This window comes from Mus pahari, chromosome 10 (genome assembly GCF_900095145.1).
Source record: "Mus pahari chromosome 10, PAHARI_EIJ_v1.1, whole genome shotgun sequence".
NCBI lineage: Eukaryota > Metazoa > Chordata > Mammalia > Rodentia > Muridae > Mus > Mus pahari.
The window spans coordinates 12,817,691-12,832,022 of record NC_034599.1 but is presented as its reverse complement, the minus strand read 5'-3'; the positions used below and the strand labels follow the sequence as shown (position 1 = coordinate 12,832,022).

General features: G+C 37.3%; 1 pseudogene; it reads left to right on the top strand.

The window, feature by feature from the left end:
• LOC110327615 overlaps window positions 1-12,143 on the top strand; it is a 103,989-nt pseudogene extending 91,846 nt beyond the window's left edge.
• Window positions 12,144-14,332: the final 2,189 nt, after the last annotated feature.

Sequence of the window (14,332 nt, the reverse complement as noted above, 5' to 3'; positions counted from 1 at the left end):
TTTTTTATCCTGTCACTTTGATGTTGGAGTTCTTTGGTAGAAATTTGAGGATCTCTTATGTATACTATCTTATCATCTTTGAATAGTGATGCCTTGATGTCTTCATTTCCAATTTATATCTACTTGATCTCCTATTGCCTTATTAGAACTTCAAGTACTATATTGAATAGATAGAGAGAGAGATTGTACAGCCATGTTTTGTTCCTGATTTTAGTGTGATTGCTTTAAGTTTATCTCTATTTAATTTGATGTTGTCTATTGGCATACTTTATATTGCTTTTATTAATTTTAGCTACGGGCCTTGAATACCTCATCTCTCCAAAGGTTTTTTTTTTTACTGAATGCGTATTGAATTTTGTTGAAGGCCTTTTCAGCATCTAATGATACAACCATGTATTTTTTTCTTTTTATTTGTTTATATGGTAGAGTACATTGATGAATTTTCATAGATTGAACCATCCCTTCATCTCAGAGATAAAGCTTAATTAACCATCATGGTAAATGATGTTTTGATATGTTCTTGGATTTGATTTATAAAAATTTTATTTTGTATTTTTCCATAGATGTTTATAACTGAAATAGGTCTAAAGTTTGCTTTCTTTGTGTGGTTTAGGAATCAGGATGACTGTGGCATCATAGAATGAATCACATAGTGTTCCTTCTGTTTCTGTGTTGTACAGTAGTTTGAGGAGGTTGATATTAGCTCTTTTTTGAAAGTCTGGTAGTATTCTGCAGTAAAACCATCTGGCCCAGGATTCTTTTAGTTGGGAAACACTTAATTACAACTTTTATTTCCTTAGGGGTTATGGGACTCTTTAGATAGTTTACTTGATCTTGATTTAATTTTGCACACTGGTATTTGTTTGAAAAATCATCCATTTCATTTAGATTTTCCAGTTTTGTGGAGTTTGGCTTTTGAAATATGTCATAATGATTTTTTTGAATTTTCTTAGTTTCCGTTGTTATGTCTATCATTTCAGTTCTGATGTTGTTAATTTGAAAAGAGTCTCGGTGCCTTTTAATTAGCTCAGCAAAGAGTGTGTCTATCTTCTTGATTTTTCTCAAAGAAATACCTCTTGCTTTTGTTATTTCATTTTATTGTTTACTTTGTTTCTAATTGGTTGAGTTCGGCCCTGAGTTTGAAAGTGTCCCATAGACTATTCCTTTTGGGTGTGTTTGTTTTTTTCTTGTTCTAGAGTTTTCAGGAGTGCTGTTAAGTTAGTTGTATGAAATCTCTCCAACTTTTTCATGAAGGCAATTAATGCTATGAATTTTCCTCTTAGCACTTCTTTCATTGTGTTCCATAAGTTTTGGTATGTTGTGCCTTCATTTTCATTGAATTAATTTCTTTATTTATTTCCTCCTGGACCAAGTGATCATTGAGTAGAGAGTTGTTTATTTTCCATGAATATGTGGGCTTTCTGTTGTTTTTGTTTTTGTTGAAGTCCAGCCTTAATTCATAGCGATCTGAAAAAGTACAAGTGGATACTTCAATATTTTGGTTTCTATTGAGGATTGTTTTGTGCCTGATTATGTGGTCCATTTTGAAAAAGATATGCAAGGTCCTGAGAAGAATGTAAATACTTTTGTTTTGGGATGAAATGTTCGGTCAATATCTGTTATCCATTTAATTCATAATCAGGTTCTCTATAGTCACAGAACTTATGGAATATCTCTGTATGCTAAGAAAAATTATTGCAATTGCTTACAGTCTTCAGTATTACTAACCCAAAATGGGCAGCTTTGAATGGGAAATCCAAGAATTTAGTAGTTTCTCACTCTAATGAGACTAGGTAGTTAAGCTTGTCTTCTGTATAAATTGAAATCCTGAAGAAATAAGTTTCAACTTTCATGTTGACAAATAAGTGAAATCAGGCAGAGAAGATGTCTTCCTTTTTCCATTGTACTTACAGTGAAGTTTCTTTTACAAATGTGGGTGCCCGCATAGATGTTCAGAATTGAGATGCCATCATAGTAGAATTTTCCTCTGATGAGTATGAAGTATCCTTCCTTATCTCATTTGATTACTTTTGGTTGAAAGTCTATTTTTATCAGATATTAGAATGGCTACTAAAGTTTATTTCTTGGTTCATTGGCTTAGAATATCTTTTCCAGCCCTTCCTTCTTATATAGTAACTGTTACTGAGGTCTACATCTTTTATAGAGGAGAATGATGGATCCTGTTTATGTATCCAGTCTGTTAGCCTGTGTCCTTTTGTCAGGGTATAGAGTACACTGATGTTGAGAGATATTAATGACAAATTTTTGTTAGTTCTTTTTCTTTTGATTTTAGTAGTGGTACTGTGTGAGTGTGATTCTCTTCCTTTGGTTTTACTGTGAGATGATTAATTTCTTGTGTTTTCATGGGTGTAGTTACCTTCCTTGTATTAGAATTTTCCTTTTAGTGTCTTCCATAGGGCTAGAGTCGTGGAAAGATATTGTTTAAATTTGGATTTTACATGAAGTATCTCGGTTTCTCAGTGTATAGTGATTGACAGTTTTGCAGGATATATTAGTCAGAGCTGGCATCTTTGTTCTCTTAGAGCCTACAAGACATCTGTCCAGGATGTTCTGACTTTTAGAGTCTCTGTTGAGATGTCAGGTGTAATTATGATATATCTGTCTTTACATGTTACTTTGCATTTTATTCCTTGCAGCTTTTGGTATTCTCTCCTGATTTTATATTATCATGTGTTTTGATTATCATGTGACAGGAGAATTTTCTTTTATAGTTCAATCTATATGATATTCTTTAAGTTTCTTTTATGTTTATAACCATCTTTTTCTTTAGGATAGGGAATTTCTCTTTATATGATTTCGTTGAAGGTATTTTCGGGCCCTTTAAATTGGGCATCTTCTCTCTCTTCTATTATTCTTAGGTTTAGGTTTTTCATAGTGTTCCAAATTTCCTGGATATTTTGAGTTAGATACTTTGTATTAGGTATTTTCTTTGACAGATATATCAGTTTTGCCCTACGTTATCTTCTGAGGAAACATTCTTTCTTACATCTCTTGTATTTTACTCGTGATGGTTGTGTCTGTAGTACTTGTTCTCTTTCCTGAGTTTTCCATCTTCATGGTTGCCTCCATTTGTGTTTTCATTATTGTTTCTATTTCAGTTTTTAGATCTTAGACTCTTTTTATTTATTTCCTTTGCCTGTCTGATTGCATTTTCTGAATTTCTTTAAAAGATTTACTTGTTTCATTTTCAAAGTCTTTTTGGATGTGTTTACATGTACGTTTTAAGGGATTTTTTTTTTATATCCTCTTTAAATAACTCATTGTTTTCAATAAGATGTGATTTAAGATCACAGATTTGTTCCTTAGGTGTATTAGGATATCCAGGGCTTATTGTATTAGGTTAGCTGAGTTCTGTTGGTGCCACATTACACTGACTCTTGTTGAATATCTTCTTGTGCTTGCCTTCTGCCATTTGCTATATTGTTGTCTCTGGTGTTGACTGGCCTGGTAGTCCTTGGAAGTAGTAAGCCTCTTGGACTGGTTGTCCTGGTGTCCCTACAGGACACGGTCATGAGGGACAGAAGCTAAACTGGCAACTTCGTTATCCTTAGCAGTGCCCAGTATCACAGTACAGCATGGCAGTCTGCTTCTCTGGGACATACTAACTGACCTACTCACAGTAAATTAAAATACCCAGTCCCATCAAAGCCTGGTTGTATTTTCATATTGTCTCCACTTCAAATGCTTTGAGTCTGAGCCTGTGGAAGAAGCCAGGATCCATCCTCCTTTATTCTACTTCATGGACTGAAGTACTCCAGTTATTGTACAATTGTGTCTACAGTGTATCATAATTCCTCACATCTGTTCCTCCTCACTTAAAGCATGACATTAGTTCCTGCTGAAGAAAACCACTCCTTACCTAATTTTCTTAAAAAATATTACACACTAATGTATATCACCATTATAGATGGTCATCTCCCTAATTCTTAAAATCATTCAGACAGGCAGACAGAAAAACCCTCACACAAACACACACATGGGAAACAACCAAAGCCATACTCTGGGGCATTTGTAGGCTTTATACCATTTGTTGGCTCTGAAAATTTACCAGCAAGATAAAAGTTTAATTTTCACTATTTGCATCAAAATACAGTTTATATAAATTTTACATATATGAAAACATATAGATATATTTTTCTTTGGATGTTTTTTCCCTGATACTGCCATGTTCTTTATAATGGGACTGATCATAGGTGACATAGATACAAACACACTAAAAAACAAAGAAAAATATGTTTTTGAACTTACTCGTTATATTTCACATCCCAGTTTAGATGGCAAGGTCTAAAGTGGCTTCCTACAACAATCTCAACAAACTAGGCAGCTTAAAATAGTGTTGTCAGCTCTAAATGGGATGTCTCCATTAAATGTCTTCACTCAGATCTCAGGATACCCTGGGAAAAGGGAAGCAGAAAGAGTGTGAAAGGAATCGGAGATGAAGGACACCAGAAGAACAAGTTCATTTCTTTCTTTCTTTCTTTCTTTCTTTCTTTCTTTCTTTCTTTCTTTCTTTCTTTCTTTCTTCCTTCCTTCCTTTCTTCCTTCCTTCCTTCCTTCCTTCCTTTCTTTCTTTCTTTCTTTCTTTCTTTCTTTCTTTCTTTCTTTCTTTTTTTCGGCATTTTCTTAGATATTTTCTTCATTTACATTTCAAATGTTATCCCCAAAGCCCCCTATACCCTCCCCCTGCCCTGCTCCCCAACCCACCCACTCCCACTTCCTGGTCCTGGCATTCTCCTATATTGGGGCAGATGATCTTCACAATACCAAGGGCCTCTCCTCCCATTGATGGCCAACTAGGCCATCCTCTGCTACATATGCAATTAGAGACACAGCTCTGGGGGATACTGGTTAGTTCATATTGTTGTTCCTCCTTTAGGGTTGCAGACCCCTTTAACTCCTTGGGTACTTTGTTAGTCTAATGAAGGAAAAAAAATCCCTTTCAATCAAATGAGCAAAGCTATTATGAATTCAGCAACTGTAGCAACACAAACAGAGCCTACACAGGTCTGCACCAGGTCCTCTGCACATACATTATAGTTTTTAGTTTACTACTTTTATGAAACTCCTGAATGTGTGAAGGAATGTAACTCTGATTCTTGTGCCTTCTCCTGGGGTTTTTTTCCTTCTCTTGGTTTCCCTTGTCCAACTTCTATGCGATTCTTCATTTATCTTACTCCATTCCATTTTATTTTGTTATCTCCCAGAAGCCTGTTCTATTCTAATGAGAGAACTGAAATGGATTCAGATGTGAGGAGAGGTGGGAAGGAATTGGGAGTGAAGGGAGGGGAAACTGAAATCAGGATATATTTTATGAAAAGAATCACTTTTCAATAAAAAGAAAACACAATAACAACAACAAAACAACAAAAGACAAAGATTGTAAGATCCAGAACACCAGTAAGTCTACTATGGAAGAGTATTGGTTGAATTTTATGTCTGCATAAGTGTGGCCATAAAATGGCATTATCAATTTGGGAGTGAGAAATTTTGCAGTCCCATCTCTAGAGAGAGAATTATAGGCAATTAATGGCTCCTAGGAGAGAGATAATTAGCCTTACCAAGGAATGAGCTCTGCTATTGATTGTCCAATGCAAAGTGGTCAGCCTTGAAATCATACAAACCACCTACAGAACTGGGCTGACCCAGTGTGTATGTGTGTGTGTGTGTGTGTGTGTGTGTGTGTGTGTGTGTGTGTGTGTGTGTAAACATTTCAAAGTTAGGAGCATGGGAGAGGTTAAATGGTTAAATGGAGGGTAGCTTGGAGAAGCTAGAGGGAGAAATGTGGGAAGAGAAATGATATAAATCTATTTCACTAAAAGCCATATTTTAAAAAATAAAATTAAAGTAACAATTTAAAATGTACAAGGTCAAATAATTTCACAAAAAAGAAAATTGCAAATATAAAAAGGAGGAAATAACCATTATGAAATATGACTTAGATTGATTACCACAGAAAAGTCTTTGGGTGAAAATATCTTCTAATTTTTATTATATCTACACTGATAAATTTAATTAGTTCCTATGTTCTATGTACTACAATACATATTTATATTTACATATGTATACATATGGATGTTTTATAAATCAATCTTTGTATAATATGTTAAATAATGAACAAGATAAAAAAAGAAAAGCTCTTTGTGTTATTTTCTTACTTTACTGGAGGCTGGAACTCAATATGATGCCTCTGTGTCCTCTCTTGCTCCTTACTAGCTTCTGGAGGTAACAGGTACTGTTTGCTGCCTGGTGTGTCACTGCCATTTCTGAGTCTGTCACTGAGATTTGATCTTTCTGTATGCAGTTATTACAAATCTTCACTTTATATGGGCCCATGTCATGAGTGACTAAATGTCCATCTCACTCTACTATGACCTCCTATTAGCCTCATTGATTACATGTCAGAGACCTTCTTTCTTTCTTTCTCTTTTTTTTCCAACATGATATTTTACTTGATTATTTGGGAAATTCACATATTGCACCCAATTGCACTCACTTTCCAGTCCTCCCAGGTGGTTTGCCCTCTGACCCTTATAACCTCTCTCCCCTGAAAAAAACCCACAAGTCCAATTTATTTTGCCCATATACTAACTGAAGCATGGTCAAATGCTTATAGCCATCTCCTTAAATAAAGATGAGGCTTTCTCCATCTGCACCCTTGTCACAAGCCATCAATTGTGGGGAGCTACACTTTACCATTCTTATCACAATTTTTAATAATGCTCTTCAGTGGCTTCCTCACTAGAGCATAATTGTATGAGGAGTATGGGTCTCACAGAAGCCTTGTGTGTGTGTCTGTATGAACTCTGAGTCTACAGTCATTAATGCCACGGAAAGAGAAGCTTCCTTGTCATTTAGAGTCAGTGGATTATTGACTTCTACAGTTTGTGATGACAGACCAGACCATGGACATCACCATCATCCTTGGCAATAACACAGGTCCTAGAATCAGCATGGCCTCCAAAGTCATGGGTCACAGACATTAATATGGTCACTGGCAGCAGTCTAGCTCACTGACATCAACATGGCTTCAGGCAGCAGTGCAGACTGGCCATCCATATGGCCTTTGGTGGTAACACAGACAAGGGCTATTATGGATTTCTTTGAGAGCACAGACCATGAACTCAAGGCCTTCATTGGCAGCACAGATTGTGCTGGCACATGTCTTTAATCCCAGTACTTGGGAGAAAAGGAGAGGAGGATCCCTGTGAGTTCAAGGCCAGTCTGGTCTACAGAGTAAGTTCTAGAGTAGCCAGGACTACACAGAGAAACTGTCTTACAGCAGGTGTGTGTGTGTGTGTGTGTGTGTGTGTGTGTGTGTGTGTGTGTGTGTGTGTGTAGGGTTGGGTAGTGAGGTTTGGTAAACAAATTTTGATCTTTAATATCCAATGTTATCCCTCTTCTTGTCCCCTTTGGACCAGGGTGGGTATTTTTTTCCCAAAATACTTGGATGTCCTTTTAAATGCTGCAGTGTGTGTTCCTACTACTGAAAGAATTGGAAACGACTTTTTTTTCCCTGTTTGGTGTTTTTCCATATTTATTTATTTATTTATTTATTTATTTATTTATTTATTTATGTATTTATTTATTTATCACTTTACATCCCAATCACCAACCCAAGTCCCACCCCCAGCCCTTCATCCAAACCCTCCTCACCTCTTCTGAGATCGTGGAGGGTCCTATTGGCTATCACCCCACTCTGGAACATCAAGTTTATGCAGGGCTGGGAGCATCCTCTCTGTCCGAGGCCTAGCAAGGCAACCCAACTAGAATAACGTATTTAAGAGACAGGCAACCATTTTAGGGACACCATCCCCATAGTTTTTCAGGACTCATGCAAAAACCAAGCTGCTCATCTGCTACATATATCGGGGAGTGGTGGATAGATACAGCCCTTGTACACTCTTTGGTTGGTGTTTCAGTCTCTGAGAGTTCCCCCAACTATCTAGATTAGTGAAATTTCTTGATTTTTCTAAGGAGTTGCTATCCCCTCAATCCTTCCTCCAACTCTTCCATAAATGTTCCCAAGCTCCACCCAATGATTGGCTGTAGTTTTCTGCATCTGTCTGAGACAGCTGTTAGGTGGAGACTCTCAGAAGACAGCTATGCTAGACTCCTGTCTACAAGCATAACACAGCATCATTAATAGTGTCAGAGACTGGTGCTTGCCCATGGGATGGGGCTCTTGTTGGGCCTGTGATTGCTTGGCCATTCCAACAGGCTATGCTCCATCCCCTGTCCCTGTATTTCTGTCAATAGGGTAAGTTTCCAGCCAAAAGTTTTATGGGTGGGTTGGTGTCCCTAATACTCCACTGGGCTTCCCCATTCCCTCACATACCCAGTTCCCTTCCTACATCTGCCCTCTACAATTATTTTATTCCCTCTTCTAAGGGCAATTCAAGCATACTCCTTTGGGTCTTCTTGTTTAGCTTCTTTAAGTCTATGAATAATAGAATGGACATCTTGTACTTTATGGTTAATATCCACTTATAAGTGAGTACATTCCATGCATGTACTTTTGGGGCTGGATTACCTCACTCAAGATGATATTCTCAAGTTCCATACATTTGACTGAAAATTTTTTGATATCCTTGTTTTTAATAGTTGAATAGTACTCCATTGTGTAGACATACCACTTTTCCATTATCCATTCTTCAGTTGACAGACATCTGAGTTGTTTCCACTTTGACTATTATGAATAAAGTGGTGATGAACATAGCTGAAAAAGTGTCCTTGTGGTGTAGTACAGCATCTTTGAATGCATGCCTAGGAACAGTTTAGCTGGGTCTTGAGGTAGAAATATCCCCAGTTTTCTCTGAAAACAACAAATGATTTCCAAAGTGATTGTATGAGTTTACATTCCCACCAGCAATGGAGGAGTTTTCTCCATGCTCCACATCCTCACCAGCATGTGCTATCATTTGAGTTTTTGATCTTAGCTATTGTGACTTATAAAATGTAATCTCAAAGTTGTTTGATTTGCATTGCCATGATAACTCAGGTCTTTGATCATTTATGGAAGTGCTTCTCATTCATTGACAATTCCTCTGTTGAGAAATCTGTTTAGCTCTGTACCCAAGTTTCTAATTGGGTTATTTGGATAGTTGGTATATAACTTCTTCAGTTCTTTATAAACTTTTTGTACTACCCCCTGCCAGAGGTGGGGTTGTTGAAGATCTTTCCCCAGTCTGTAGGTTGTCTTTTTGTCTTATTGACAGTGTCCTTTTCCCTACAGATGTTTTCCATTTCATGAGGTCCCATTTATCAATTGTTGATCTTAGAGCCTGAGTCATTGATGTTCTGATCAGGCAGTTGTCTTCTATACCAATAAATACAAGGCTATCAGTTTTGTGTAGTACAGGCTTTTAAGGACCTCGTGATTCTTTGAATTTCCTGTGTCTATTATTATGTCTCCCTTTTTCATTTTTGTTTTTGTTTATGTGGATCCTGTCTCTATGCCTTTTAGTCAGTTTGGCAAAGGGTTCTTCTATCTAGTTGATTTTCTCAAAGAACCAGCTCTTGGTTTGGTTGATTCTTTGTATTGTTTTCTTCATTTCTAACTTATTGATTTCAGCCTGGATTTTGATTATTTTCTATATTATATTCCACTTTGGTTTTCTTGCTTCTTCTTTTCTTCTAGAGTTTTCAGGTGTACTTAAATATCTGATATGAGAACTTTCTAATTTCTTTATGGAGGCAATTGGTGCTATGAAATTTCCTCTTAGGACAGCTTTCATTTTGTCCCATAAATTTGAGTTTTCATTGACTTATAGGAAGTCTTTAATTTCTTTCTTTATTTCTTCCCTGACACAGAGATCATTCAGTAGAAAGTTGTTCAATTTCCAAGAGTATATAGGCTTTCCAGTATTTCTTTTGTTGTTGAACTTCATCTTTGATCCATGGTGGTTTGATAAGATACAAGGTTTTATTTCAATTTTCTTGTACCTGTTGATGCTTGCTTAGAAACCATCTATATGTTCAGTTTTGGAGAAGAATCCATTAGGTCCTAGAAGAAGGTTTATTCTTTTATGTTTGGGTGAAATTTTCTATAGATGTCTCTTAAGATCATTTGATTCTTAATATATATTAGGCTCATTGTTTATCTATTTAGTTATTGTCTGGGTGTCCTGTCAATTGGTGATACTGTGGTGTTAAAAATCTCCCACTATTAATGTGTGGGGTTTAATGTGTGATTTAAGATTTAGCAAATAAGCTTGACCTTGTGTTTGGGGGAAAGATGTTCAGAATTAAGATATCCTTTGGTTGCTTTTTCTTTTCATTAGTATGAAGTGTCCTTCCCTGTCTTTTTTTTTATTAGTTTTGGTTGAAACTTTATTTTATTAGATATTACTATGGCGACTTAAACTTGCTTCTTGGGTCCATTTGCTTGGACTAATATTGCAATTCCTTCTGTTATATCTTCTATGCCTGAGATTCTCTCTTCCATCTCCTGTATTCTGTTGGTGAGACTTTCATCTGTTGTTCCTGTTCTCTTTTTTCAACTCCAGGATTTCCTCAGTTAATGTTTTCTTTATTGCTTTTGTTTCTCTTTTCAAGTATTGAGCAATTTTGTTTTTTATTTCTTTCATCTGTTCAGTTGTATTTCTGTATATGTCTTTAAGGGATTTAGTTACTTCCTGTTTAAAAACCTCTAACTGTTTGATTGTATTTTTCTTCTATTTCTTTAAGGTACTTATTCATTTTCTTTTTGAAGGCCTCTATCATCTTTATTAAATTGGATTTAAGGTCATTTTCTAGTACTTTTTTTGAGTTAGAATATCCAGAACTTGCTTTAGTGGCATAGTGTACCTTGAAGTTGCCATATTGCCCTGGCTTTTGTTGACTGGTTTTTTTGAGGGTCTTTAGGCATCTGAATGGCTTTAGTTCCTGGATGGTCCTGTTGTAGTAGGTATTAGAAGGGGGCAATCCTCCATAATTCTGGTATGCAGGCCTCTGACAGGTATCCTTGGGCTGTATGTTTCTGGATCACCATGGTCTGATAAAAGTGGGCAGAGAGGAAGCAAAACAATGCAAATCTAGCAGGGATAGCGGACTATTCAGTGCAGCTCAGGGTGCCACAGATGATTCAGCAGGTAGGGAAGATGGATGTGGGGAGTCTAACTTGTATGTTTCCAAATCAGCAGGTCTGATGAAGGTGGTCAGAGAGACGACAATACAATGGACGTCTTGCTTGGGATGGCATGCTGCTTGGGCAGCTATGAGTGACTCTTGATGGGGCAAATAAACTCGTATTCTCAAACTGTCTCAGAATATTTCAGATAGCCAAATAGAGAGACAAGTGCTAAGTGAGATGAGTATGAAATCCTTTAAATTCTAGTCACCAGACCAGGGCAGGTCTGTCGCATCAAGTTCTCCTGGCTTGAGATTGATCGAATTCCTACTCCTTGTCCAATTGACCTTAGTTCTCATATAAATCATTTATATCACCAACTGCATTGATATAATTGTGTGTGTGTATATATATATATATATATATATATATATATATATATATATATATGATTTTCAATAATTCAAGGACTTTAGAAAACTGAGGACTGGTCTCAGTGGGGAAAGATCTTGCTGCACAAGAGTGAGAACCAGGCAGAGGTCGATGCAGCACAAGCCAGCAAGATGGTGTTGGCTGGACCGGGCTGTCTGAGGAGGGCAATGTGCTTGCTGCTGCACGCCTGCCCGCCCGGGAGCTGTCAGCTCCAGCCAGGCCCTACCACAAGGAGGTTGTGGATCATTATGAAAACCCTGAAAACGTGGAGTCCCTTTACAAGACATGTAAAAATGTTGGAACCAGTTTGGCGGGGGCTCCGGCATGTGGTAACGTCATGAAATTTCAGATCGAGGTGGATGAAAAGGAGAAGATTGTGGACGCCAGATTCAAAACATTTGGCTGCAGCTCTGCCATTGCCTCCAGCTCCTTAGCCATGGAGTGGGTAAAGGGGAAAACGGTGGAGGAAGCCATGACCATCAAAAACACCGACATTGCCAAGCAGCTCTGCCTGCCGCCTGTAAAATTGCATTGCTCCATGCTGGCACAAGATGCCATCAAGGCCACTCTGGCTGATTACAAACTGAAACAAGAGTCCAAGAAGGAAGAGCCAGAGAAGTGAGCCCTGGAGATACTCCAACCAGTTACAGCAGCTGCCTCCTGCCACCCTGCACATCAAAGAAGCTACTCAAAACGCACATTATTCACCATTTGCACAAAAAGTGCCGTTGATTACATCTAATCCTGTGTTTCTTTCAGCTCGCGTGTGTCCTTAGTGCAGTTAGTGTCTTGATTTAGTTTGTGGCCTGGGACTGAAATCAGCACCAAAGTCTTAAGCTCTGGAGAGTGACAAGGAGTTGTAACTGACAGGGGTTGATTGCCAGCAGAGTGCCTTATGCTGGCTATCTGATAAGATCTATTATTTTATATATATATATATATATATATATATATATATATATATATATATATAGAATGTGAGACCAAAAAATAGTGAGAACCAGAATTTTAATCTGCAAACTTACACAAGGCCAGGTAGAATCCTAAATACCAGCAGTCCCAGAACTCTGGCAGTAGTTAATGGTCAGAGATCGGAGAACTGCCAGAAACTCACAGGCCAGTGAGGCTGGTACACAAAGGAGAAAAACAGAGACCCTGACTCAAAAAAGTCTGAGAATGATGATATTGCCTTAGATTATCCTTTGAATTACACATGTGCACTGTGGCCTCCACATGTCCATATTTACACACAGGAGTTCTCAATCTCTCTCTCATTCTTTCTCTCACTTTCTCTCATGAACACAACACACACACACACACACACACACACACACACACACACAGGCACACCCCTGTTTTGTTCTATGTTATAAAGATGCTACAAAGTAATTAGAGCAGATAACTTCCACTAGAGGATTGTGTTATCACTCACATTGTTGAGAAAGCCCCATGGTTTATTATTTTTATATTTTTTTTGTTTTAAATGTAGACTGAAGGAGAAATGCCAAACTAGTTTTGCCACCAAAAAAAAAAAAAAAAAAAAAAAAAAAAAAAAAAACTGTTTTTTTCAACATGCCAGTCCATAGGAAATCGCTCCTGCCAACCCTGGAGCAAGATCAAAGGCATCAGTAACCTTTGAATCCAGGCAAGTCACCTAAGGAAAAAAATGTTAATAACCAGTTTTAAAAAGTAGTAAAAGGCAAACTTCATAGTCTGAATTCCTGTAGGAATAAATCAGGGTTGTTTCTTTTTTTTTCCTTCAAAAGAAAAATAAAACATAAAGAGAGTAAAAGGAAAAGGACAAATGTCATAAATAGAAGTGAGGTAGGAAATGGACAACACCACAGTGAGGTCAAGGATGAAAGAGAGTCCTCAGGGAAGGCTTGGGCCAATCACAGACCTCTGCTGTGCTTTCTTTATAACTGCCCTTACATTTCATTATATTTCTCTGGCAGGCATCCCACGTCTCTTTATGTCTGCAGGAAGTGGGTGGCAGGATAATGTCGCTCAGGGGAGGGAAGATTTATGACCTTATATGCTTAGAGTCAGGCTGAATGTTTTTCTTAATTTATAAGCCACTGTCATGTTCAAAACCAAGCTGAAGATACAGTGCAGTCAAGCACAATGTTAAGCATTGGTGTAATGCAGCGCTGCACCATTGTAAGTACCCAGTCATGTAGTATGAGGAAGGCTAACATATTGTGGCCATACACTGTGGTAAGGACTTATCTATATACTGTGGTCATGCACTGCGATGAACACTGTTTTTATTAAACAGTAAAAAAAAAAAACAAAAACAAAAAAAACCCTCATGACATGTTTGAGTTAGAAGCAAATCAGAAAAGAGTGCTAGAACAGCAAGTCAGTGCTCTGATTATATTTTTCTACCTGATGACTGGAATGAGATCTACTATGTAAGGTAGAACACCATATGGTAAATGTGAATATAACCTCAAGAACCTAGAGTTTCATATCTTAATGGCTCAGTCTCAAGCATTAAAAAAAGTTGCATAAAAATTTTATAGAACGTATTTTACTATGTTTCATATGAAAACAAAATAATATAATATATAAAATCCTTAACACAGTAGCTAGAAAATACCCAAAATAATAAGTATATATTTTATCATTTTCATGATTACCTTCTAAAATGAATTGAATCTCTCTCACTGTCTCTCTCTCACATACACACACACACACACACACACACACACACACACACAAACACATACACCTACTGGTTGGGGAGGGACAGAAAGGAAGGAAGGAGGGAGGGAAGAAGGGAAGGAGATTTTATATATATATATATAT